The sequence below is a fragment of the Crinia signifera genome, chromosome 3, assembly GCF_055691185.1.
Source record: "Crinia signifera chromosome 3, ASM5569118v1, whole genome shotgun sequence".
Lineage (NCBI taxonomy): Eukaryota > Metazoa > Chordata > Amphibia > Anura > Myobatrachidae > Crinia > Crinia signifera.
The window spans coordinates 85,423,836-85,448,008 of NC_139219.1; the positions used below are offsets into that span (position 1 = coordinate 85,423,836).

Below are 24,173 nucleotides of genomic sequence, written 5' to 3' on the forward strand. Positions count from 1 at the left end.
TGAATAAAAGAAATATAGATATCATAAAATCTCTGAAAATAGCCAGATATGTAATCATTTAGACTCTAAGTTGTGTATGTTTGAATAAAAGTTGACCATATTGAAAGAAATAGGCCCATAGCAAAAGCATCTAACATAAGAAAAAGCAGCTGGCAGAATCACACCAGGATGGCCGAGTGGTTAAGGCGTTGGACTTAAGATCCAATGGATTTGTATCCGCATGGGTTCGAACCCCACTTCTGGTATGCTTTTTTTTCATTTAAGCCTTATAAAAATGTACAAGTAAGAATGTCATCAATCAGAAAAGCATACAGGAATATATGTTGCTTATGATAGTTGGCACCATGCATTCTACAAAAGCATTGCCATGTGAACATACAGAAAATGAAAGTTACATTCTGTTTTAATGTACATGACAGAATGTTGGAAATTAGAGAAAGGAGTATATGTTGCATATCTTTGTTGACCACCATACATTTCCACAAAAGAATTGCCATGTGACCGTACAGAAAAAGAAAGTTAGCATTTATTTCCAAATGTTAGTTATCAACATAAACCCTTTGAATGTCTAATGTGATATGTTAAAAAAGGTGTAAAAATTGCCAAGCAAAGTTTTTTTATTCATCATAATGACTTGTATTGTTTACCTTACATAGGAAATATAATCTTTGTTTACACTACATTTTTTATTTGAATTTATAGAACAAATCTGAGCGACTGGCATTTTTAGCAGATATTTTGAAAATCTGTCACAGATGTTGACACTCAAAGAGTTAAAAGGTAGTGCAATCTATATAGCTGAATATTGTAAAAATATAATGAAATTCAATAAAAATACATTGAGTAAATAAAGAACCTTACTTTCTGTTGGGAAATGAAATAAGGATATAATATCCATAAAAGTTGCCAGAGTTATGTCATAATTTAGACTCCAATCACTAGAAAGTTTGAATAAAAAGATAGCCATGCACATTAAAATACACATGAACATTGAAATAGTATTTTCCCATGACAACAAGTTGCAGCAACAAACCAGGATGACCGAGTGGTTAAGGCGTTGGACTTAAGATCCAATGGATTTCTATCCGCGTGGGTTCGAACTCCACTTCTGGTATGAATTTTAATTCTACCCTTGTGAAAATGTTAAAGGAAGAATGTTAACAGAGTTATGTGCTTAACATGTTCAGGAGTCTATGTTGCTTACATTTGTTGAGCAACATAATTGTTCCACAAAAACATTCTCATATTGCAAGACAAAAAGCAACATTTGTAAAGGTCAATAATCATCATAAAAATAAAGAGCAGTCTATATGGCTGGACAATCTGAAAATATGGTCAAAATCAATAACTTTATGTGATATAAATTTGGGAGTGAGGTAATACAAACGGGCATGCTTTGTGCACAATTTTGGATTACCATGGGTATGTGCACTGGTTATAACCACAGTATCCAAGTTTTAAATCTATTTTATTAAAGGAACTGTATGAAAATGGTACAGCATTATGGATTACCATAGGTAAGTGCACTTGTGATACCCACAGTATCCAATTTTGAAAACTGTTCGCAGAGTTTGCAGCGCTGAAAACCCCTGACATAAAAAAAGACAACTTACCTGTCTGCTTGTCAACCGTGGTCCCTGCTACTCCTGGGGGTTTTCCAGGCATATTTAGAATTGGCAGGGGGCTGCTGGGGGGCTCAGTGGCAGCTGGAAGTCTGCCTTATTTTGATTTTTTATAAATTTCAACTGTCAATCATAAAACATCAACAAAAATTATATTTTGAGTTACATTTTTCAAATAAACTTATTTTCTATGAATAAAAGAAATATAGATATCATAAAATCTCTGAAAATAGCCAGATATGTAATCATTTAGACTCTAAGTTGTGTATGTTTGAATAAAAGTTGACCATATTGAAAGAAATAGGCCCATTGCAAAAGCATCTAGCATAAGAAAAAGCAGCTGCCAGAATCACACCAGGATGGCTGAGTGGTTAAGGCGTTGGACTTAAGATCCAATGGATTTGTATCCGCGTGGGTTTGAACCCCACTTCTGGTATGCTTTTTTTTCATTTAAGCCTTATAAAAATGTACAAGTAAGAATGTCATCAATCAGAAAAGCATACAGGAATATATGTTGCTTATGATAGTTGGCACCATGCATTCTACAAAAGCATTGCCATGTGAACATACAGAAAATGAAAGTTACATTCTGTTTTAATGTACATGACAGAATGTTGGAAATTAGAGAAAGGAGTATATGTTGCATATCTTTGTTGACCACCATACCTTTCCACAAAAGAATTGCCATGTGACCGTACAGAAAAAGAAAGTTAGCATTTATTTCCAAATGTTAGTTATCAACATAAACCCTTTGAATGTCTAATGTGATATGTTAAAAAAGGTGTAAAAATTGCCAAGCAAAGTTTTTTTATTCATCATAATGACTTGTATTGTTTACCTTACATAGGAAATATAATCTTTGTTTACACTACATTTTTTATTTGAATTTATAGAACAAATCTGAGCGACTGGCATTTTTAGCAGATATTTTGAAAATCTGTCACAGATGTTGACACTCAAAGAGTTAAAAGGTAGTGCAATCTATATAGCTTAATATTGTAAAAATATAATGAAATTCAATAAAATACATTGAGTAAATAAAGAACCTTACTTTCTGTTGGGAAATGAAATAAGGATATAATATCCATAAAAGTTGCCAGAGTTATGTCATAATTTAGACTCCAATCACTAGAAAGTTTGAATAAAAAGATAGCCATGCACATTAAAATACACATGAACATTGAAATAGTATTTTCCCATGACAACAAGTTGCAGCAACAAACCAGGATGACCGAGTGGTTAAGGCGTTGGACTTAAGATCCAATGGATTTCTATCCGCGTGGGTTCGAACTCCACTTCTGGTATGAATTTTAATTCTACCCTTGTGAAAATGTTAAAGGAAGAATGTTAACAGAGTTATGTGCTTAACATGTTCAGGAGTCTATGTTGCTTACATTTGTTGAGCAACATAATTGTTCCACAAAAACATTCTCATATTGCAAGACAAAAAGCAACATTTGTAAAGGTCAATAATCATCATAAAAATAAAGAGCAGTCTATATGGCTGGACAATCTGAAAATATGGTCAAAATCAATAACTTTATGTGATATAAATTTGGGAGTGAGGTAATACAAACGAGCATGCTTTGTGCACAATTTTGGATTACCATGGGTATGTGCACTGGTTATAACCACAGTATCCAAGTTTTAAATATATTTTATTAAAGGAACTGTATGAAAATGGTACAGCATTATGGATTACCATAGGTAAGTGCACTTGTGATACCCACAGTATCCAATTTTGAAAACTGTTCGCAGAGTTTGCAGCGCTGAAAACCCCTGACATAAAAAAAGACAACTTACCTGTCTGCTTGTCAACCGTGGTCCCTGCTACTCCTGGGGGTTTTCCAGGCATATTTAGAATTGGCAGGGGGCTGCTGGGGGGCTCAGTGGCAGCTGGAAGTCTGCCTTATTTTGATTTTTTATAAATTTCAACTGTCAATCATAAAACATCAACAAAAATTATATTTTGAGTTACATTTTTCAAATAAACTTATTTTCTATGAATAAAAGAAATATAGGGTACTTGTGAGTTATCCGGACGCCCGATTTCAAAATCGGGTCGGATCGGGCACATCGCATCGCATGCGACCATCGGATGCGATGCGATGCGATGCGATGCGATGACCCGATTTTTCCATAGGAATCAATGTTAAAATGGACTGAGTCCATTTTAACATGGAATTCAATGGGAAAAAGGGGTCCTTTTCATACCCCTACTATCCAAGTGGGCATGGAGTTGGATATAAACCTGTGGCGAGCGTAGCGAGCCACCGAGCCCGAAGCGTGGCGAGCGTAGCGAGCCCCGCGAGGGGACACGGAATACCGTCCCCTCGCGGGGCTCGCTTCGCTCGCCACGCTTCGGGCTCGGTGGCTCGCTACGCTCGCCACAGGTTTATATCCAACTCCATGCCCACTTGGATAGTAGGGGTATGAAAAGGACCCCTTTTTCCATAGGAATCATTTTAACATTGATTCCTATGGAAAAATCGGGTCATCGCATCCGATGGTCGCATGCGATGCGATGCGATGCGATGCGATATCGCATCGCATCGTATCTGATTGTATGCCTTAACTTAAGGCATACAATCAAAAAATCGGGCGTCCAGATAACTCACAAGTACCAAATATAGATATCATAAAATCTCTGAAAATAGCCAGATATGTAATCATTTAGACTCTAAGTTGTGTATGTTTGAATAAAAGTTGACCATATTGAAAGAAATAGGCCCATAGCAAAAGCATCTAACATAAGAAAAAGCAGCTGGCAGAATCACACCAGGATGGCCGAGTGGTTAAGGCGTTGGACTTAAGATCCAATGGATTTGTATCCGCATGGGTTCGAACCCCACTTCTGGTATGCTTTTTTTTCATTTAAGCCTTATAAAAATGTACAAGTAGGAATGTCATCAATCAGAAAAGCATACAGGAATATATGTTGCTTATGATAGTTGGCACCATGCATTCTACAAAAGCATTGCCATGTGAACATACAGAAAATGAAAGTTACATTCTGTTTTAATGTACATGACAGAATGTTGGAAATTAGAGAAAGGAGTATATGTTGCATATCTTTGTTGACCACCATACATTTCCACAAAAGAATTGCCATGTGACCGTACAGAAAAAGAAAGTTAGCATTTATTTCCAAATGTTAGTTATCAACATAAACCCTTTGAATGTCTAATGTGATATGTTAAAAAAGGTGTAAAAATTGCCAAGCAAAGTTTTTTTATTCATCATAAAGACCTGTAATGTTTACCTTACATAGGAAATATAATCTTTGTTTACACTACATTTTTTATTTGAATTTATAGAACAAATGTGAGCGACTTTGGCAGTTTTAGCAGATATTTTGAAAATCTGTCACAGATGTCGGCACTCAAAGAGTTAAAAGGCAGAGCAATCTATATAGCTGAATATTGTAAAAATATAATGAAATTCAATAAAATACATACTTTGAGTAAATATTTTCTAAAGAACCTTACTTTCTGTTGGGAAATGAAATAAGGATATAATATCCATAAAAGTTGCCAGAAATATGTCATAATTTAGACTCCAAGCACTAGAAAGTTTGAATAAAAAGATAGCCATGCACAATTAAATTCACATGAACATTGAAATAGTATTTTCCCATGACAACAAGTTGCAGCAACAAACCAGGATGACCGAGTGGTTAAGGCGTTGGACTTAAGATCCAATGGATTTCTATCCGCGTGGGTTCGAACTCCACTTCTGGTATGAATTTTAATTCTACCCTTGTGAAAATGTTAAAGGAAGAATGTTAACAGAGTTATGTGCTTAACATGTTCAGGAGTCTATGTTGCTTACATTTGTTGAGCAACATAATTGTTCCACAAAAACATTCTCATATGGCAAGACAAAAAGCAACATTTGTAAAGGTCAATAATCATCATAAAAATAAAGAACAGTCTATATGGCTGGACAATCTGAAAATATGGTCAAAATCAATAACTTTATGTGATATAAATTTGGGAGTGAGGTAATACAAACGAGCATGCTTTGTGCACAATTTTGGATTACCATGGGTATGTGTACTCGTTATAACCACAGTATCCAAGTTTTAAATATATTTTATTAAAGGAACTGTATGAAAATGGTACAGCATTATGGATTACCATAGGTAAGTGCACTTGTGATACCCACAGTATCCAATTTTGAAAACTGTTCGCAGAGTTTGCAGCGCTGAAAACCCCTGACATAAAAAAAGACAACTTACCTGTCTGCTTGTCAACCGTGGTCTCTGCTACTCCTGGGGGTTTTCCAGGCATATTTAGAATTGGCAGGGGGCTGCTGGGGGGCTCAGTGGCAGCTGGAAGTCTGCCTTATTTTGATTTTTTATAAATTTCAACTGTCAATCATAAAACATCAACAAAAATTATATTTTGAGTTACATTTTTCAAATAAACTTATTTTCTATGAATAAAAGAAATATAGATATCATAAAATCTCTGAAAATACCCAGATATGTAATCATTTAGACTCTAAGTTGTGTATGTTTGAATAAAAGTTGACCATATTGAAAGAAATAGGCCCATAGCAAAAGCATCTAACATAAGAAAAAGCAGCTGCCAGAATCACACCAGGATGGCCGAGTGGTTAAGGCGTTGGACTTAAGATCCAATGGATTTGTATCCGCGTGGGTTCGAACCCCACTTCTGGTATGCTTTTTTTTCATTTAAGCCTTATATAAATGTACAAGTAAGAATGCCATCAATCAGAAAAGCATACATGAATATATGTTGCTTATGATAGTTGGCAACATGCATTCTACAAAAGCATTGCCATGTGAACATAAAGAAAATGAAAGTTACATTCTGTTTTAATGTACATGACAGAATGTTGGAAATTAGAGAAAGGAGTATATGTTGCATATCTTTGTTGACCACCATACATTTCCACAAAAGAATTGCCATGTGACCGTACAGAAAAAGAAAGTTAGCATTTATTTCCAAATGTTAGTTATCAACATAAACCCTTTGAATGTCTAATGTGATATGTTAAAAAAGGTGTAAAAATTGCCAAGCAAAGTTTTTTTATTCATCATAATGACCTGTAATGTTTACCTTACATAGGAAATATAATCTTTGTTTACACTACATTTTTTATTTGAATTTATAGAACAAATGTGAGCGACTTTGGCAGTTTTAGCAGATATTTTAAAAATCTGTCACAGATGTAGGCACTCAAAGAGTTAAAAGGCAGAGCAATCTATATAGCTGAATAATGTAAAAATATAAAAAAATTCAATAAAATACATACTTTGAGTAAATATTTTCTAAAGAACCTTACTTTCTGTTGGGAAATGAAATAAGGATATAATATCCATAAAAGTTGCCAGAAATATGTCATAATTTAGACTCCAAGCACTAGAAAGTTTGAATAAAAAGATAGCCATGCACATTAAAATACACATGAACATTGAAATAGTATTTTCCCATGACAACAAGTTGCAGCAACAAACCAGGATGGCCGAGTGGTTAAGGCGTTGGACTTAATGTCCAATGGATTTCTATCCGCGTGGGTTCGAACCCACTTCTGGTATGAATTTTAATTCTACCCTTGTGAAAATGTTAAAGGAAGAATGTTAACAGAGTTATGTGCTTAACATGTTCAGGAGTCTATGTTGCTTACATTTGTTGAGCAACATAATTGTTCCACAAAAACATTCTCATATGGCAAGACAAAAAGCAACATTTGTAAAGGTCAATAATCATCATAAAAATAAAGAGCAGTCTATATGGCTGGACAATCTGAAAATATGGTCAAAATCAATAACTTTATGTGATATAAATTTGGGAGGGAGGTAATACAAACGAGCATGCTTTGTGCACAATTTTGGATTACCATGGGTATGTGCACTCGTTATAACCACAGTATCCAAGTTTTAAATATATTTTATTAAAGGAACGGTATGAAAATGGTACAGCATTATGGATTACCATAGGTAAGTGCACTTGTGATACCCACAGTATCCAATTTTGAAAACTGTTCGCAGAGTTTGCAGCGCTGAAAACCCCTGACATGAAAAAAAGACAACTTACCTGTCTGCTTGTCAACCGTGGTCTCTGCTACTCCTGGGGGTTTTCCAGGCATATTTAGAATTGGCAGGGGGCTGCTGGGGGGCTCAGTGGCATCTGGAAGTCTGCCTTATTTTGATTTTTTATTAATTTCAACTGTCAATCATAAAACATCAACAAAAATTATATTTTGAGTTACATTTTTCAAATAAACTTATTTTCTATGAATAAAAGAAATATAGATATCATAAAATCTCTGAAAAAAGCCAGATATGTAATCATTTAGACTCTAAGTTGTGTATGTTTGAATAAAAGTTGACCATATTGAAAGAAATAGGCCCATTGCAAAAGCATCTAGCATAAGAAAAAGCAGCTGCCAGATTCACACCAGGATGGCCGAGTGGTTAAGGCGTTGTACTTAAGATCCAATGGATTTGTATCCGCGTGGGTTCGAACCCCACTTCTGGTATGCTTTTTTTTTCATTTAATCCTTATAAAAATGTACTAGTAAGAATGTCATCAATCAGAAAAGCATACAGGAATATATGTTGCTTATGATAGTTGGCACCATGCATTCTACAAAAGCATTGCCATGTGAACATACAGAAAATGAAAGTTACATTCTGTTTTAATGTACATGACAGAATGTTGGAAATTAGAGAAAGGAGTATATGTTGCATATCTTTGTTGACCACCATACCTTTCCACAAAAGAATTGCCATGTGACCGTACAGAAAAAGAAAGTTAGCATTTATTTCCAAATGTTAGTTATCAACATAAACCCTTTGAATGTCTAATGTGATATGTTAAAAAAGGTGTAAAAATTGCCAAGCAAAGTTTTTTTATTCATCATAATGACTTGTATTGTTTACCTTACATAGGAAATATAATCTTTGTTTACACTACATTTTTTATTTGAATTTATAGAACAAATCTGAGCGACTGGCATTTTTAGCAGATATTTTGAAAATCTGTCACAGATGTTGACACTCAAAGAGTTAAAAGGTAGTGCAATCTATATAGCTTAATATTGTAAAAATATAATGAAATTCAATAAAATACATTGAGTAAATAAAGAACCTTACTTTCTGTTGGGAAATGAAATAAGGATATAATATCCATAAAAGTTGCCAGAGTTATGTCATAATTTAGACTCCAATCACTAGAAAGTTTGAATAAAAAGATAGCCATGCACATTAAAATACACATGAACATTGAAATAGTATTTTCCCATGACAACAAGTTGCAGCAACAAACCAGGATGACCGAGTGGTTAAGGCGTTGGACTTAAGATCCAATGGATTTCTATCCGCGTGGGTTCGAACTCCACTTCTGGTATGGATTTTAATTCTACCCTTGTGAAAATGTTAAAGGAAGAATGTTAACAGAGTTATGTGCTTAACATGTTCAGGAGTCTATGTTGCTTACATTTGTTGAGCAACATAATTGTTCCACAAAAACATTCTCATATTGCAAGACAAAAAGCAACATTTGTAAAGGTCAATAATCATCATAAAAATAAAGAGCAGTCTATATGGCTGGACAATCTGAAAATATGGTCAAAATCAATAACTTTATGTGATATAAATTTGGGAGTGAGGTAATACAAACGAGCATGCTTTGTGCACAATTTTGGATTACCATGGGTATGTGCACTGGTTATAACCACAGTATCCAAGTTTTAAATATATTTTATTAAAGGAACTGTATGAAAATGGTACAGCATTATGGATTACCATAGGTAAGTGCACTTGTGATACCCACAGTATCCAATTTTGAAAACTGTTCGCAGAGTTTGCAGCGCTGAAAACCCCTGACATAAAAAAAGACAACTTACCTGTCTGCTTGTCAACCGTGGTCCCTGCTACTCCTGGGGGTTTTCCAGGCATATTTTGAATTGCCAGGGGGCTGCTGGGGGGCTCAGTGGCAGCTGGAAGTCTGCCTTATTTTGATTTTTTATAAATTTCAACTGTCAATCATAAAACATCAACAAAAATTATATTTTGAGTTACATTTTTCAAATAAACTTATTTTCTATGAATAAAAGAAATATAGATATCATAAAATCTCTGAAAATAGCCAGATATGTAATCATTTAGACTCTAAGTTGTGTATGTTTGAATAAAAGTTGACCATATTGAAAGAAATAGGCCCATAGCAAAAGCATCTAACATAAGAAAAAGCAGCTGGCAGAATCACACCAGGATGGCCGAGTGGTTAAGGCGTTGGACTTAAGATCCAATGGATTTGTATCCGCATGGGTTCGAACCCCACTTCTGGTATGCTTTTTTTTCATTTAAGCCTTATAAAAATGTACAAGTAAGAATGTCATCAATCAGAAAAGCATACAGGAATATATGTTGCTTATGATAGTTGGCACCATGCATTCTACAAAAGCATTGCCATGTGAACATACAGAAAATGAAAGTTACATTCTGTTTTAATGTACATGACAGAATGTTGGAAATTAGAGAAAGGAGTATATGTTGCATATCTTTGTTGACCACCATACATTTCCACAAAAGAATTGCCATGTGACCGTACAGAAAAAGAAAGTTAGCATTTATTTCCAAATGTTAGTTATCAACATAAACCCTTTGAATGTCTAATGTGATATGTTAAAAAAGGTGTAAAAATTGCCAAGCAAAGTTTTTTTATTCATCATAAAGACCTGTAATGTTTACCTTACATAGGAAATATAATCTTTGTTTACACTACATTTTTTATTTGAATTTATAGAACAAATGTGAGCGACTTTGGCAGTTTTAGCAGATATTTTGAAAATCTGTCACAGATGTCGGCACTCAAAGAGTTAAAAGGCAGAGCAATCTATATAGCTGAATATTGTAAAAATATAATGAAATTCAATAAAATACATACTTTGAGTAAATATTTTCTAAAGAACCTTACTTTCTGTTGGGAAATGAAATAAGGATATAATATCCATAAAAGTTGCCAGAAATATGTCATAATTTAGACTCCAAGCACTAGAAAGTTTGAATAAAAAGATAGCCATGCACAATTAAATTCACATGAACATTGAAATAGTATTTTCCCATGACAACAAGTTGCAGCAACAAACCAGGATGACCGAGTGGTTAAGGCGTTGGACTTAAGATCCAATGGATTTCTATCCGCGTGGGTTCGAACTCCACTTCTGGTATGAATTTTAATTCTACCCTTGTGAAAATGTTAAAGGAAGAATGTTAACAGAGTTATGTGCTTAACATGTTCAGGAGTCTATGTTGCTTACATTTGTTGAGCAACATAATTGTTCCACAAAAACATTCTCATATGGCAAGACAAAAAGCAACATTTGTAAAGGTCAATAATCATCATAAAAATAAAGAGCAGTCTATATGGCTGGACAATCTGAAAATATGGTCAAAATCAATAACTTTATGTGATATAAATTTGGGAGTGAGGTAATACAAACGAGCATGCTTTGTGCACAATTTTGGATTACCATGGGTATGTGTACTCGTTATAACCACAGTATCCAAGTTTTAAATATATTTTATTAAAGGAACTGTATGAAAATGGTACAGCATTATGGATTACCATAGGTAAGTGCACTTGTGATACCCACAGTATCCAATTTTGAAAACTGTTCGCAGAGTTTGCAGCGCTGAAAACCCCTGACATAAAAAAAGACAACTTACCTGTCTGCTTGTCAACCGTGGTCTCTGCTACTCCTGGGGGTTTTCCAGGCATATTTAGAATTGGCAGGGGGCTGCTGGGGGGCTCAGTGGCAGCTGGAAGTCTGCCTTATTTTGATTTTTTATAAATTTCAACTGTCAATCATAAAACATCAACAAAAATTATATTTTGAGTTACATTTTTCAAATAAACTTATTTTCTATGAATAAAAGAAATATAGATATCATAAAATCTCTGAAAATACCCAGATATGTAATCATTTAGACTCTAAGTTGTGTATGTTTGAATAAAAGTTGACCATATTGAAAGAAATAGGCCCATAGCAAAAGCATCTAACATAAGAAAAAGCAGCTGCCAGAATCACACCAGGATGGCCGAGTGGTTAAGGCGTTGGACTTAAGATCCAATGGATTTGTATCCGCGTGGGTTCGAACCCCACTTCTGGTATGCTTTTTTTTCATTTAAGCCTTATATAAATGTACAAGTAAGAATGCCATCAATCAGAAAAGCATACATGAATATATGTTGCTTATGATAGTTGGCAACATGCATTCTACAAAAGCATTGCCATGTGAACATAAAGAAAATGAAAGTTACATTCTGTTTTAATGTACATGACAGAATGTTGGAAATTAGAGAAAGGAGTATATGTTGCATATCTTTGTTGACCACCATACATTTCCACAAAAGAATTGCCATGTGACCGTACAGAAAAAGAAAGTTAGCATTTATTTCCAAATGTTAGTTATCAACATAAACCCTTTGAATGTCTAATGTGATATGTTAAAAAAGGTGTAAAAATTGCCAAGCAAAGTTTTTTTATTCATCATAATGACCTGTAATGTTTACCTTACATAGGAAATATAATCTTTGTTTACACTACATTTTTTATTTGAATTTATAGAACAAATGTGAGCGACTTTGGCAGTTTTAGCAGATATTTTAAAAATCTGTCACAGATGTAGGCACTCAAAGAGTTAAAAGGCAGAGCAATCTATATAGCTGAATAATGTAAAAATATAAAAAAATTCAATAAAATACATACTTTGAGTAAATATTTTCTAAAGAACCTTACTTTCTGTTGGGAAATGAAATAAGGATATAATATCCATAAAAGTTGCCAGAAATATGTCATAATTTAGACTCCAAGCACTAGAAAGTTTGAATAAAAAGATAGCCATGCACATTAAAATACACATGAACATTGAAATAGTATTTTCCCATGACAACAAGTTGCAGCAACAAACCAGGATGGCCGAGTGGTTAAGGCGTTGGACTTAATGTCCAATGGATTTCTATCCGCGTGGGTTCGAACCCACTTCTGGTATGAATTTTAATTCTACCCTTGTGAAAATGTTAAAGGAAGAATGTTAACAGAGTTATGTGCTTAACATGTTCAGGAGTCTATGTTGCTTACATTTGTTGAGCAACATAATTGTTCCACAAAAACATTCTCATATGGCAAGACAAAAAGCAACATTTGTAAAGGTCAATAATCATCATAAAAATAAAGAGCAGTCTATATGGCTGGACAATCTGAAAATATGGTCAAAATCAATAACTTTATGTGATATAAATTTGGGAGGGAGGTAATACAAACGAGCATGCTTTGTGCACAATTTTGGATTACCATGGGTATGTGCACTCGTTATAACCACAGTATCCAAGTTTTAAATATATTTTATTAAAGGAACGGTATGAAAATGGTACAGCATTATGGATTACCATAGGTAAGTGCACTTGTGATACCCACAGTATCCAATTTTGAAAACTGTTCGCAGAATTTGCAGCGCTGAAAACCCCTGACATGAAAAAAAGACAACTTACCTGTCTGCTTGTCAACCGTGGTCTCTGCTACTCCTGGGGGTTTTCCAGGCATATTTAGAATTGGCAGGGGGCTGCTGGGGGGCTCAGTGGCATCTGGAAGTCTGCCTTATTTTGATTTTTTATTAATTTCAACTGTCAATCATAAAACATCAACAAAAATTATATTTTGAGTTACATTTTTCAAATAAACTTATTTTCTATGAATAAAAGAAATATAGATATCATAAAATCTCTGAAAATAGCCAGATATGTAATCATTTAGACTCTAAGTTGTGTATGTTTGAATAAAAGTTTACCATATTGAAAGAAATAGGCCCATTGCAAAAGCATCTAGCATAAGAAAAAGCAGCTGCCAGATTCACACCAGGATGGCCGAGTGGTTAAGGCGTTGTACTTAAGATCCAATGGATTTGTATCCGCGTGGGTTCGAACCCCACTTCTGGTATGCTTTTTTTTTCATTTAATCCTTATAAAAATGTACTAGTAAGAATGTCATCAATCAGAAAAGCATACAGGAATATATGTTGCTTATGATAGTTGGCACCATGCATTCTACAAAAGCATTGCCATGTGAACATACAGAAAATGAAAGTTACATTCTGTTTTAATGTACATGACAGAATGTGGGAAATTAGAGAAAGGAGTATATGTTGCATATCTTTGTTGACCACCTTACATTTCCACAAAAGAATTGCCATGTGACCGTACAGAAAAAGAAAGTTAGCATTTATTTCCAAATGTTAGTTATCAACATAAACCCTTTGAATGTCTAATGTGATATGTTAAAAAAGGTGTAAAAATTGCCAAGCAAAGTTTTTTTATTCATCATAAAGACCTGTAATGTTTACCTTACATAGGAAATATAATCTTTGTTTACACTACATTTTTTATTTGAATTTATAGAACAAATGTGAGCGACTTTGGCAGTTTTAGCAGATATTTTGAAAATCTGTCACAGATGTCGGCACTCAAAGAGTTAAAAGGCAGAGCAATCTATATAGCTGAATATTGTAAAAATATAATGAAATTCAATAAAATACATACTTTGAGTAAATATTTTCTAAAGAACCTTACTTTCTGTTGGGAAATGAAATAAGGATATAATATCCATAAAAGTTGCCAGAAATATGTCATAATTTAGACTCCAAGCACTAGAAAGTTTGAATAAAATGATAGCCATGCACAATTAAATACACATGAACATTGAAATAGTATTTTCCCATGACAACAAGTTACAGCAACAAACCAGGATGACCGAGTGGTTAAGGCGTTGGACTTAAGATCCAATGGATTTCTATCCGCGTGGGTTCGAACTCCACTTCTGGTATGAATTTTAATTCTACCCTTGTGAAAATGTTAAAGGAAGAATGTTAACAGAGTTATGTGCTTAACATGTTCAAGAGTCTATGTTGCTTACATTTGTTGAGCAACATAATTGTTCCACAAAAACATTCTCATATGGCAAGACAAAAAGCAACATTTGTAAAGGTCAATAATCATCATAAAAATAAAGAGCAGTCTATATGGCTGGACAATCTGAAAATATGGTCAAAATCAATAACTTTATGTGATATAAATTTGGGAGTGAGGTAATACAAACGAGCATGCTTTGTGCACAATTTTGGATTACCATGGGTATGTGCACTCGTTATAACCACAGTATCCAAGTTTTAAATATATTTTATTAAAGGAACTGTATGAAAATGGTACAGCATTATGGATTACCATAGGTAAGTGCACTTGTGATACCCACAGTATCCAATTTTGAAAACTGTTCGCAGAGTTTGCAGCGCTGAAAACCCCTGACATAAAAAAAGACAACTTACCTGTCTGCTTGTCAACCGTGGTCTCTGCTACTCCTGGGGGTTTTCCAGGCATATTTAGAATTGGCAGGGGGCTGCTGGGGGGCTCAGTGGCAGCTGGAAGTCTGCCTTATTTTGATTTTTTATAAATTTCAACTGTCAATCATAAAACATCAACAAAAATTATATTTTGAGTTACATTTTTCAAATAAACTTATTTTCTATGAATAAAAGAAATATAGATATCATAAAATCTCTGAAAATACCCAGATATGTAATCATTTAGACTCTAAGTTGTGTATGTTTGAATAAAAGTTGACCATATTGAAAGAAATAGGCCCATAGCAAAAGCATCTAACATAAGAAAAAGCAGCTGCCAGAATCACACCAGGATGGCCGAGTGGTTAAGGCGTTGGACTTAAGATCCAATGGATTTGTATCCGCGTGGGTTCGAACCCCACTTCTGGTATGCTTTTTTTTCATTTAAGCCTTATATAAATGTACAAGTAAGAATGCCATCAATCAGAAAAGCATACATGAATATATGTTGCTTATGATAGTTGGCAACATGCATTCTACAAAAGCATTGCCATGTGAACATAAAGAAAATGAAAGTTACATTCTGTTTTAATGTACATGACAGAATGTTGGAAATTAGAGAAAGGAGTATATGTTGCATATCTTTGTTGACCACCATACATTTCCACAAAAGAATTGCCATGTGACCGTACAGAAAAAGAAAGTTAGCATTTATTTCCAAATGTTAGTTATCAACATAAACCCTTTGAATGTCTAATGTGATATGTTAAAAAAGGTGTAAAAATTGGCAAGCAAAGTTTTTTTATTCATCATAATGACCTTTAATGTTTACCTTACATAGGAAATATAATCTTTGTTTACACTACATTTTTTATTTGAATTTATAGAACAAATGTGAGCGACTTTGGCAGTTTTAGCAGATATTTTGAAAATCTGTCACAGATGTTGGCACTCAAAGAGTTAAAAGGCAGAGCACTCTATATAGCTGAATAATGTAAAAATATAAAAAAATTCAATAAAATACATACTTTGAGTAAATATTTTCTAAAGAACCTTACTTTATATTGGGAAATGAAATAAGGATATAATATCCATAAAAGTTGCTAGAAATATGTCATAATTTAGACTTCAAGCACTAGAAAGTTTGAATAAAAAGATAGCCATGCACATTAAAATACACATGAACATTAAAATAGTATTTTCCCATGACAACAAGTTGCAGCAACAAACCAGGATGGCCGAGTGGTTAAGGCGTTGGACTTAAGATCCAATGGATTTCTATCCGTGTGGGTTCGAACCCCAATTCTGGTATGAATTTTAATTCTACCCTTGTGAAAATGTTAAAGGAAGAATGTTAACAGAGTTATGTGCTTAACATGTTCAGTAGTCTATGTTGCTTACATTTGTTGAGCAACATAATTGTTCCACAAAAACATTCTCATATGGCAAGACAAAAAGCAACATTTGTAAAGGTCAATAATCATCATAAAAATAAAGAGCAGTCTATATGGCTGGACAATCTGAAAATATGGTCAAAATCAATAACTTTATGTGATATAAATTTGGGAGTGAGGTAATACAAACGAGCATGCTTTGTGCACAATTTTGGATTACCATGGGTATGTGCACTCGTTATAACCACAGTATCCAAGTTTTAAATATATTTTATTAAAGGAACTGTATGAAAATGGTACAGCATTATGGATTACCATAGGTAAGTGCACTTGTGATACCCACAGTATCCAATTTTGAAAACTGTTCGCAGAGTTTGCAGCGCTGAAAACCCCTGACATAAAAAAAGACAACTTACCTGTCTGCTTGTCAACCGTGGTCTCTGCTACTCCTGGGGGTTTTCCAGGCATATTTAGAATTGGCAGGGGGCTGCTGGGGGGCTCAGTGGCATCTGGAAGTCTGCCTTATTTTGATTTTTTATTAATTTCAACTGTCAATCATAAAACATCAACAAAAATTATATTTTGAGTTACATTTTTCAAATAAACTTATTTTCTATGAATAAAAGAAATATAGATATCATAAAATCTCTGAAAATAGCCAGATATGTAATCATTTAGACTCTAAGTTGTGTATGTTTGAATAAAAGTTGACCATATTGAAAGAAATAGGCCCATTGCAAAAGCATCTAGCATAAGAATAAGCAGCTGCCAGATTCACACCAGGATTGCCGAGTGGTTAAGGCGTTGTACTTAAGATCCAATGGATTTGTATCCGCGTGGGTTCGAACCCCACTTCTGGTATGCTTTTTTTTTCATTTAATCCTTATAAAAATGTACTAGTAAGAATGTCATCAATCAGAAAAGCATACAGGAATATATGTTGCTTATGATAGTTGGCACCATGCATTCTACAAAAGCATTGCCATGTGAACATACAGAAAATGAAAGTTACATTCTGTTTTAATGTACATGACAGAATGTTGGAAATTAGAGAAAGAAGTATATGTTGCATATCTTTGTTGACCACCTTACATTTCCACAAAAGAATTGCCATGTGACCGTACAGAAAAAGAAAGTTAGCATTTATTTCCAAATGTTAGTTATCAACATAAACCCTTTGAATGTCTAATGTGACATGTTAAAAAAGGTGTAAAAATTGGCAAGCAAAGTTTTTTTATTCATCATAAAGACCTGTAATGTTTACCTTACATAGGAAATATAATCTTTGTTTACACTACATTTTTTATTTGAATTTATAGAACAAATGTGAGCGACTTTGGCAGTTTTAGCAGATATTTTGAAAATCTGTCACAGATGTTGGCACTCAAAGAGTTAAAAGGCAGAGCAATCTATATAGCTGAATATTGTAAAAATATAATGAAATTCAATAAAATACATACTTTGAGTAAATATTTTCTAAAGAACCTTACTTTCTGTTTGGAAATGAAATAAGGATATAATATCCATAAAAGTTGCCAGAAATATGTCATAATTTAGACTCCAAGCACTAGAAAGTTTGAATAAAATGATAGCCATGCACATTAAAATACACATGAACATTGAAATAGTATTTTCACATGACAACAAGTTTCAGCAAAAAACCAGGATGGCCGAGTGGTTAAGGCGTTGGACTTAAGATCCAATGGATTTCTATCCGCGTGGGTTCGAACCCCACTTCTGGTATGAATTTTAATTCTACCCTTGTGAAAATGTTAAAGGAAGAATGTTAACAGAGTTATGTGCTTAACATGTTCAGGAGTCTATGTTGCTTACATTTGTTGAGCAACATAATTGTTCCACAAAAACATTCTCATATGGCAAGACAAAAAGCAACATTTGTAAAGGTCAATAATCATCATAAAAATAAAGAGCAGTCTATATGGCTGGACAATCTGAAAATATGGTCAAAATCAATAACTTTATGTGATATAAATTTGGGAGTGAGGTAATACCAACGAGCATGCTTTGTGCACAATTTTGGATTACCATGGGTATGTGCACTCGTTATAACCACAGTATCCAAGTTTTAAATATATTTTATTAAAGGAACTGTATGAAAATGGTACAGCATTATGGATTACCATAGGTAAGTGCACTTGTGATACCCACAGTATCCAATTTTGAAAACTGTTCGCAGAGTTTGCAGCGCTGAAAACCCCTGACATAAAAAAAGACAACTTACCTGTCTGCTTGTCAACCGTGGTCTCTGCTACTCCTGGGGGTTTTCCAGGCATATTTAGAATTGGCAGGGGGCTGCTGGGGGGCTCAGTGGCAGCTGGAAGTTTGCCTTATTTTGATTTTTTATTCATTTCAACTGTCAATCATAAAACATCAACAAAAATTATATTTTGAGTTACATTTTTCAAATAAACTTATTTTTTATGAATAAAAGAAATATAGATATCATAAAATCTCTGAAAATAGCCAGATATGTAATCATTTAGACTCTAAGTTGTGTATGTTTGAATAAAAGTTGACCATATTGAAAGAAATAGGCCCATTGCAAAAGCATCTAGCATAAGAAAAAGCAGCTGCCAGAATCACTCCAGGATGGCCGAGTGGTTAAGGCGTTGGACTTAAGATCCAATGGTTTTGTATCCGCGTGGGTTCGAACCCCACTTCTGGTATGCTTTTTTTTCATTTAAGCCTTATAAAAATGTACAAGTAAGAATGTCATCAATCAGAAAAGCATACAGGAATATATGTTGCTTATGATAGTTGGCACCATGCATTCTACAAAAGCATTGCCATGTGAACATACAGAAAATGAAAGTTACATTCTGTTTTAATGTACATGACAGAATGTTGGAAATTAGAGAAAGGAGTATATGTTGCATATCTTTGTTGACCACCATACATTTCCACAAAAGAATTGCCATGTGACCGTACAGAAAAAGAAAGTTAGCATTTATTTCCAAATGTTAGTTATCAACATAAACCCTTTGAATGTCTAATGTGATATGTTAAAAAAGGTGTAAAAATTGCCAAGCAAAGTTTTTTTATTCATCATAAAGACCTGTAATGTTTACCTTACATAGGAAATATAATCTTTGTTTACACTACATTTTTTATTTGAATTTATAGAACAAATTTGAGCGACTTTGGCAGTTTTAGCAGATATTTTGAAAATCTGTCACAGATGTTGGCACTCAAAGAGTTAAAAGGCAGAGCAATCTATATAGCTGAATATTGTAAAAATATAATGAAATTCAATAAAATACATACTTTGAGTAAATATTTTCTAAAGAACCTTACTTTCTGTTTGGAAATGAAATAAGGATATAATATCCATAAAAGTTGCCAGAAATATGTCATAATTTAGACTCCAAGCACTAGAAAGTTTGAATAAAATGATAGCCATGCACATTAAAATACACATGAACATTGAAATAGTATTTTCACATGACAACAAGTTTCAGCAACAAACCAGGATGGCCGAGTGGTTAAGGCGTTGGACGTAAGATCCAATGGATTTCTATCCGCCTGGGTTCGAACCCCACTTCTGGTATGAATTTTAATTCTACCCTTGTGAAAATGTTAAAGGAAGAATGTTAACAGAGTTATGTGCTTAACATGTTCAGGAGTCTATGTTGCTTACATTTGTTGAGCAACATAATTGTTCCACAAAAACATTCTCATATGGCAAGATAAAAAGCAACATTTGTAAAGGTCAATAATCATCATAAAAATAAAGAGCAGTCTATATGGCTGGACAATCTGAAAATATGGTCAAAATCAATAACTTTATGTGATATAAATTTGGGAGTGAGGTAATACCAACGAGCATGCTTTGTGCACAATTTTGGATTACCATGGGTATGTGCACTCGTTATAACCACAGTATCCAAGTTTTAAATATATTTTATTAAAGGAACTGTATGAAAATGGTACAGCATTATGGATTACCATAGGTAAGTGCACTTGTGATACCCACAGTATCCAATTTTTAAAACTGTTCGCAGAGTTTGCAGCGCTGAAAACCCCTGACATAAAAAAAGACAACTTACCTGTCTGCTTGTCAACCGTGGTCTCTGCTACTCCTGGGGGTTTTCCAGGCATATTTAGAATTGGCAGGGGGCTGCTGGGGGGCTCAGTGGCAGCTGGACGTTTGCCTTATTTTGATTTTTTATTAATTTCAACTGTCAATCATAAAACATCAACAAAAATTATATTTTGAGTTACATTTTTCAGATAAACTTATTTTCTATGAATAAAAGAAATATAGATATCATAAAATCTCTGAAAATAGCCAGATATGTAATCATTTAGACTCTAAGTTGTGTATGTTTGAATAAAAGTTGACCATATTGAAAGAAATAGGCCAATTGCAAAAGCATCTAGCATAAGAAAAAGCAGCTGCCAGAATCACACCAGGATGGCCGAGTGGTTAAGGCGTTGGACTTAAGATCCAATGGATTTGTATCCGCGTGGGTTCGAACCCCACTTCTGGTATGCTTTTTTTTTCATTTAAGCCTTATAAAAATGTACAAGTAAGAATGTCATCAATCAGAAAAGCATACAGGAATATATGCTGCTTATGATAGTTGGCACCATGCATTCTACAAAAGCATTGCCATGTGAACATACAGAAAATGAAAGTTACATTCTGTTTTAATGTACATGACAGAATGTTGGAAATTAGAGAAAGGAGTATATGTTGCATATCTTTGTTGACCACCATACATTTCCACAAAAGAATTGCCATGTGACCGTACAGAAAAAGAAAGTTAGCATTTATTTCCAAATGTTAGTTATCAACATAAACCCTTTGAATGTCTAATGTGATATGTTAAAAAAGGTGTAAAAATTGCCAAGCAAAATTTTTTTATTCATCATAAAGACCTGTAATGTTTACCTTACATAGGAAATATAATCTTTGTTTACACTACATTTTTTATTTGAATTTATAGAACAAATTTGAGCGACTTTGGCAGTTTTAGCAGATATTTTGAAAATCTGTCACAGATGTTGGCACTCAAAGAGTTAAAAGGCAGAGCAATCTATATAGCTGAATATTGTAAAAATATAATGAAATTCAATAAAATACATACTTTGAGTAAATATTTTCTAAAGAACCTTACTTTCTGTTGGGAAATGAAATAAGGATATAATATCCATAAAAGTTGCCAGAAATATGTCATAATTTAGACTCCAAGCACTAGAAAGTTTGAATAAAATGATAGCCATGCACAGTTAAATACACATGAACATTGAAATAGTATTTTCCCATGACAACAAGTTACAGCAACATCCAGGATGACCGAGTGGTTAAGGCGTTGGACTTAAGATCCAATGGATTTCTATCCGCGTGGGTTCGAACTCCACTTCTGGTATGAATTTTAATTCTACCCTTGTGAAAATGTTAAAGGAAGAATGTTAACAGAGTTATGTGCTTAACATGTTCAGGAGTCTATGTTGCTTACATTTGTTGAGCAACATAATTGTTCCACAAAAACATTCTCATATGGCAAGACAAAAAGGAACATTTGTAAAGGTCAATAATCATCATAAAAATAAAGAGCAGTCTATATGGCTGGACAATCTGAAAATATGGTCAAAATCAATAACTTTATGTGATATAAATTTGGGAGTGAGGTAATACAAACGAGCATGCTTTGTGCACAATTTTGGATTACCATGGGTATGTGCACTCGTTATAACCACAGTATCCAAGTTTTAAATATATTTTATTAAAGGAACTGTATGAAAATGGTACAGCATTATGGATTACCATAGGTAAGTGCACTTGTGATACCCACAGTATCCAATTTTGAAAACTGTTCGCAGAGTTTGCAGCGCTGAAAACCCCTGACATAAAAAAAGACAACTTACCTGTCTGCTTGTCAACCGTGGTCTCTGCTACTCCTGGGGGTTTTCCAGGCATATTTAGAATTGGCAGGGGGCTGCTGGGGGGCTCAGTGGCAGCTGGAAGTCTGCCTTATTTTGATTTTTTAGAAATTTCAACTGTCAATCATAAAACATCAACAAAAATTATATTTTGAGTTACATTTTTCAAATAAACTTATTTTCTATGAATAAAAGAAATATAGATATCATAAAATCTCTGAAAATACCCAGATATGTAATCATTTAGACTCTAAGTTGTGTATGTTTGAATAAAAGTTGACCATATTGAAAGAAATAGGCCCATAGCAAAAGCATCTAACATAAGAAAAAGCAGCTGCCAGAATCACACCAGGATGGCCGAGTGGTTAAGGCGTTGGACTTAAGATCCAATGGATTTGTATCCGCGTGGGTTCGAACCCCACTTCTGGTATGCTTTTTTTTCATTTAAGCCTTATATAAATGTACAAGTAAGAATGCCATCAATCAGAAAAGCATACATGAATATATGTTGCTTATGATAGTTGGCAACATGCATTCTACAAAAGCATTGCCATGTGAACATAAAGAAAATGAAAGTTACATTCTGTTTTAATGTACATGACAGAATGTTGGAAATTAGAGAAAGGAGTATATGTTGCATATCTTTGTTGACCACAATACATTTCCACAAAAGAATTGCCATGTGACCGTACAGAAAAAGAAAGTTAGCATTTATTTCCAAATGTTAGTTATCAACATAAACCCTTTGAATGTCTAATGTGATATGTTAAAAAAGGTGTAAAAATTGGCAAGCAAAGTTTTTTTATTCATCATAATGACCTTTAATGTTTACCTTACATAGGAAATATAATCTTTGTTTACACTACATTTTTTATTTGAATTTATAGAACAAATGTGAGCGACTTTGGCAGTTTTAGCAGATATTTTGAAAATCTGTCACAGATGTTGGCACTCAAAGAGTTAAAAGGCAGAGCACTCTATATAGCTGAATAATGTAAAAATATAAAAAAATTCAATAAAATACATACTTTGAGTAAATATTTTCTAAAGAACCTTACTTTATATTGGGAAATGAAATAAGGATATAATATCCATAAAAGTTGCCAGAAATATGTCATAATTTAGACTTCAAGCACTAGAAAGTTTGAATAAAAAGATAGCCATGCACATTAAAATACACATGAACATTAAAATAGTATTTTCCCATGACAACAAGTTGCAGCAACAAACCAGGATGGCCGAGTGGTTAAGGCGTTGGACTTAAGATCCAATGGATTTCTATCCGTGTGGGTTCGAACCCCACTTCTGGTATGAATTTTAATTCTACCCTTGTGAAAATGTTAAAGGAAGAATGTTAACAGAGTTATGTGCTTAACATGTTCAGTAGTCTATGTTGCTCTCATTTGTTGAGCAACATAATTGTTCCACAAAAACATTCTCATATGGCAAGACAAAAAGCAACATTTGTAAAGGTCAATAATCATCATAAAAATAAAGAGCAGTCTATATGGCTGGAAAATCTGAAAATATGGTCAAAATCAATAACTTTATGTGATATAAATTTTGGAGTGAGGTAATACAAACGAGCATGCTTTGTGCACAATTTTGGATTACCATGGGTATGTGCACTCGTTATAACCACAGTATCCAAGTTTTAAATATATTTTATTAAAGGAACTGTATGAAAATGGTACAGCATTATGGATTACCATAGGTAAGTGCACTTGTGATACCCACAGTATCCAATTTTGAAAACTGTTCGCAGAGTTTGCAGCGCTGAAAACCCCTGACATAAAAAAAGACAACTTACCTGTCTGCTTGTCAACCGTGGTCTCTGCTACTCCTGGGGGTTTTCCAGGCATATTTAGAATTGGCAGGGGG

At 33.9% G+C, this 24,173-nt stretch overlaps 26 non-coding genes across 26 annotated transcripts; all 26 read left to right on the forward strand.

Moving 5' to 3' along the window:
• Window positions 1–162: 162 nt before the first annotated feature.
• Window positions 163–245, forward strand: TRNAL-UAA (transfer RNA leucine (anticodon UAA)). The gene has a single exon. It is a non-coding gene; the product is annotated as a tRNA-Leu (tRNA).
• A 786-nt stretch (window positions 246–1,031) lies between these two features.
• Window positions 1,032–1,114, forward strand: TRNAL-UAA (transfer RNA leucine (anticodon UAA)). Its single transcript has one exon. It is a non-coding gene; the product is annotated as a tRNA-Leu (tRNA).
• An 861-nt stretch (window positions 1,115–1,975) lies between these two features.
• On the forward strand, window positions 1,976–2,058 carry TRNAL-UAA (transfer RNA leucine (anticodon UAA)). Its single transcript has one exon. It is a non-coding gene; the product is annotated as a tRNA-Leu (tRNA).
• A 785-nt stretch (window positions 2,059–2,843) lies between these two features.
• TRNAL-UAA (transfer RNA leucine (anticodon UAA)) lies at window positions 2,844–2,926 on the forward strand. Its single transcript has one exon. It is a non-coding gene; the product is annotated as a tRNA-Leu (tRNA).
• Window positions 2,927–4,399: 1,473 nt separating this feature from the next.
• TRNAL-UAA (transfer RNA leucine (anticodon UAA)) lies at window positions 4,400–4,482 on the forward strand. The gene has a single exon. It is a non-coding gene; the product is annotated as a tRNA-Leu (tRNA).
• Window positions 4,483–5,280: 798 nt separating this feature from the next.
• On the forward strand, window positions 5,281–5,363 carry TRNAL-UAA (transfer RNA leucine (anticodon UAA)). Its single transcript has one exon. It is a non-coding gene; the product is annotated as a tRNA-Leu (tRNA).
• An 861-nt stretch (window positions 5,364–6,224) lies between these two features.
• Window positions 6,225–6,307, forward strand: TRNAL-UAA (transfer RNA leucine (anticodon UAA)). Its single transcript has one exon. It is a non-coding gene; the product is annotated as a tRNA-Leu (tRNA).
• A 798-nt stretch (window positions 6,308–7,105) lies between these two features.
• TRNAL-UAA (transfer RNA leucine (anticodon UAA)) lies at window positions 7,106–7,187 on the forward strand. The gene has a single exon. It is a non-coding gene; the product is annotated as a tRNA-Leu (tRNA).
• Window positions 7,188–8,049: 862 nt separating this feature from the next.
• On the forward strand, window positions 8,050–8,132 carry TRNAL-UAA (transfer RNA leucine (anticodon UAA)). The gene has a single exon. It is a non-coding gene; the product is annotated as a tRNA-Leu (tRNA).
• Window positions 8,133–8,918: 786 nt separating this feature from the next.
• On the forward strand, window positions 8,919–9,001 carry TRNAL-UAA (transfer RNA leucine (anticodon UAA)). The gene has a single exon. It is a non-coding gene; the product is annotated as a tRNA-Leu (tRNA).
• Window positions 9,002–9,862: 861 nt separating this feature from the next.
• Window positions 9,863–9,945, forward strand: TRNAL-UAA (transfer RNA leucine (anticodon UAA)). The gene has a single exon. It is a non-coding gene; the product is annotated as a tRNA-Leu (tRNA).
• A 798-nt stretch (window positions 9,946–10,743) lies between these two features.
• On the forward strand, window positions 10,744–10,826 carry TRNAL-UAA (transfer RNA leucine (anticodon UAA)). The gene has a single exon. It is a non-coding gene; the product is annotated as a tRNA-Leu (tRNA).
• An 861-nt stretch (window positions 10,827–11,687) lies between these two features.
• TRNAL-UAA (transfer RNA leucine (anticodon UAA)) lies at window positions 11,688–11,770 on the forward strand. The gene has a single exon. It is a non-coding gene; the product is annotated as a tRNA-Leu (tRNA).
• Window positions 11,771–12,568: 798 nt separating this feature from the next.
• TRNAL-UAA (transfer RNA leucine (anticodon UAA)) lies at window positions 12,569–12,650 on the forward strand. The gene has a single exon. It is a non-coding gene; the product is annotated as a tRNA-Leu (tRNA).
• Window positions 12,651–13,512: 862 nt separating this feature from the next.
• On the forward strand, window positions 13,513–13,595 carry TRNAL-UAA (transfer RNA leucine (anticodon UAA)). Its single transcript has one exon. It is a non-coding gene; the product is annotated as a tRNA-Leu (tRNA).
• A 799-nt stretch (window positions 13,596–14,394) lies between these two features.
• Window positions 14,395–14,477, forward strand: TRNAL-UAA (transfer RNA leucine (anticodon UAA)). The gene has a single exon. It is a non-coding gene; the product is annotated as a tRNA-Leu (tRNA).
• Window positions 14,478–15,338: 861 nt separating this feature from the next.
• TRNAL-UAA (transfer RNA leucine (anticodon UAA)) lies at window positions 15,339–15,421 on the forward strand. Its single transcript has one exon. It is a non-coding gene; the product is annotated as a tRNA-Leu (tRNA).
• Window positions 15,422–16,219: 798 nt separating this feature from the next.
• TRNAL-UAA (transfer RNA leucine (anticodon UAA)) lies at window positions 16,220–16,302 on the forward strand. The gene has a single exon. It is a non-coding gene; the product is annotated as a tRNA-Leu (tRNA).
• An 861-nt stretch (window positions 16,303–17,163) lies between these two features.
• Window positions 17,164–17,246, forward strand: TRNAL-UAA (transfer RNA leucine (anticodon UAA)). The gene has a single exon. It is a non-coding gene; the product is annotated as a tRNA-Leu (tRNA).
• A 799-nt stretch (window positions 17,247–18,045) lies between these two features.
• On the forward strand, window positions 18,046–18,128 carry TRNAL-UAA (transfer RNA leucine (anticodon UAA)). The gene has a single exon. It is a non-coding gene; the product is annotated as a tRNA-Leu (tRNA).
• Window positions 18,129–18,989: 861 nt separating this feature from the next.
• Window positions 18,990–19,072, forward strand: TRNAL-UAA (transfer RNA leucine (anticodon UAA)). Its single transcript has one exon. It is a non-coding gene; the product is annotated as a tRNA-Leu (tRNA).
• Window positions 19,073–19,870: 798 nt separating this feature from the next.
• TRNAL-UAA (transfer RNA leucine (anticodon UAA)) lies at window positions 19,871–19,953 on the forward strand. The gene has a single exon. It is a non-coding gene; the product is annotated as a tRNA-Leu (tRNA).
• An 861-nt stretch (window positions 19,954–20,814) lies between these two features.
• TRNAL-UAA (transfer RNA leucine (anticodon UAA)) lies at window positions 20,815–20,897 on the forward strand. Its single transcript has one exon. It is a non-coding gene; the product is annotated as a tRNA-Leu (tRNA).
• Window positions 20,898–21,695: 798 nt separating this feature from the next.
• Window positions 21,696–21,778, forward strand: TRNAL-UAA (transfer RNA leucine (anticodon UAA)). The gene has a single exon. It is a non-coding gene; the product is annotated as a tRNA-Leu (tRNA).
• An 861-nt stretch (window positions 21,779–22,639) lies between these two features.
• On the forward strand, window positions 22,640–22,722 carry TRNAL-UAA (transfer RNA leucine (anticodon UAA)). The gene has a single exon. It is a non-coding gene; the product is annotated as a tRNA-Leu (tRNA).
• A 798-nt stretch (window positions 22,723–23,520) lies between these two features.
• TRNAL-UAA (transfer RNA leucine (anticodon UAA)) lies at window positions 23,521–23,603 on the forward strand. The gene has a single exon. It is a non-coding gene; the product is annotated as a tRNA-Leu (tRNA).
• Window positions 23,604–24,173: the final 570 nt, after the last annotated feature.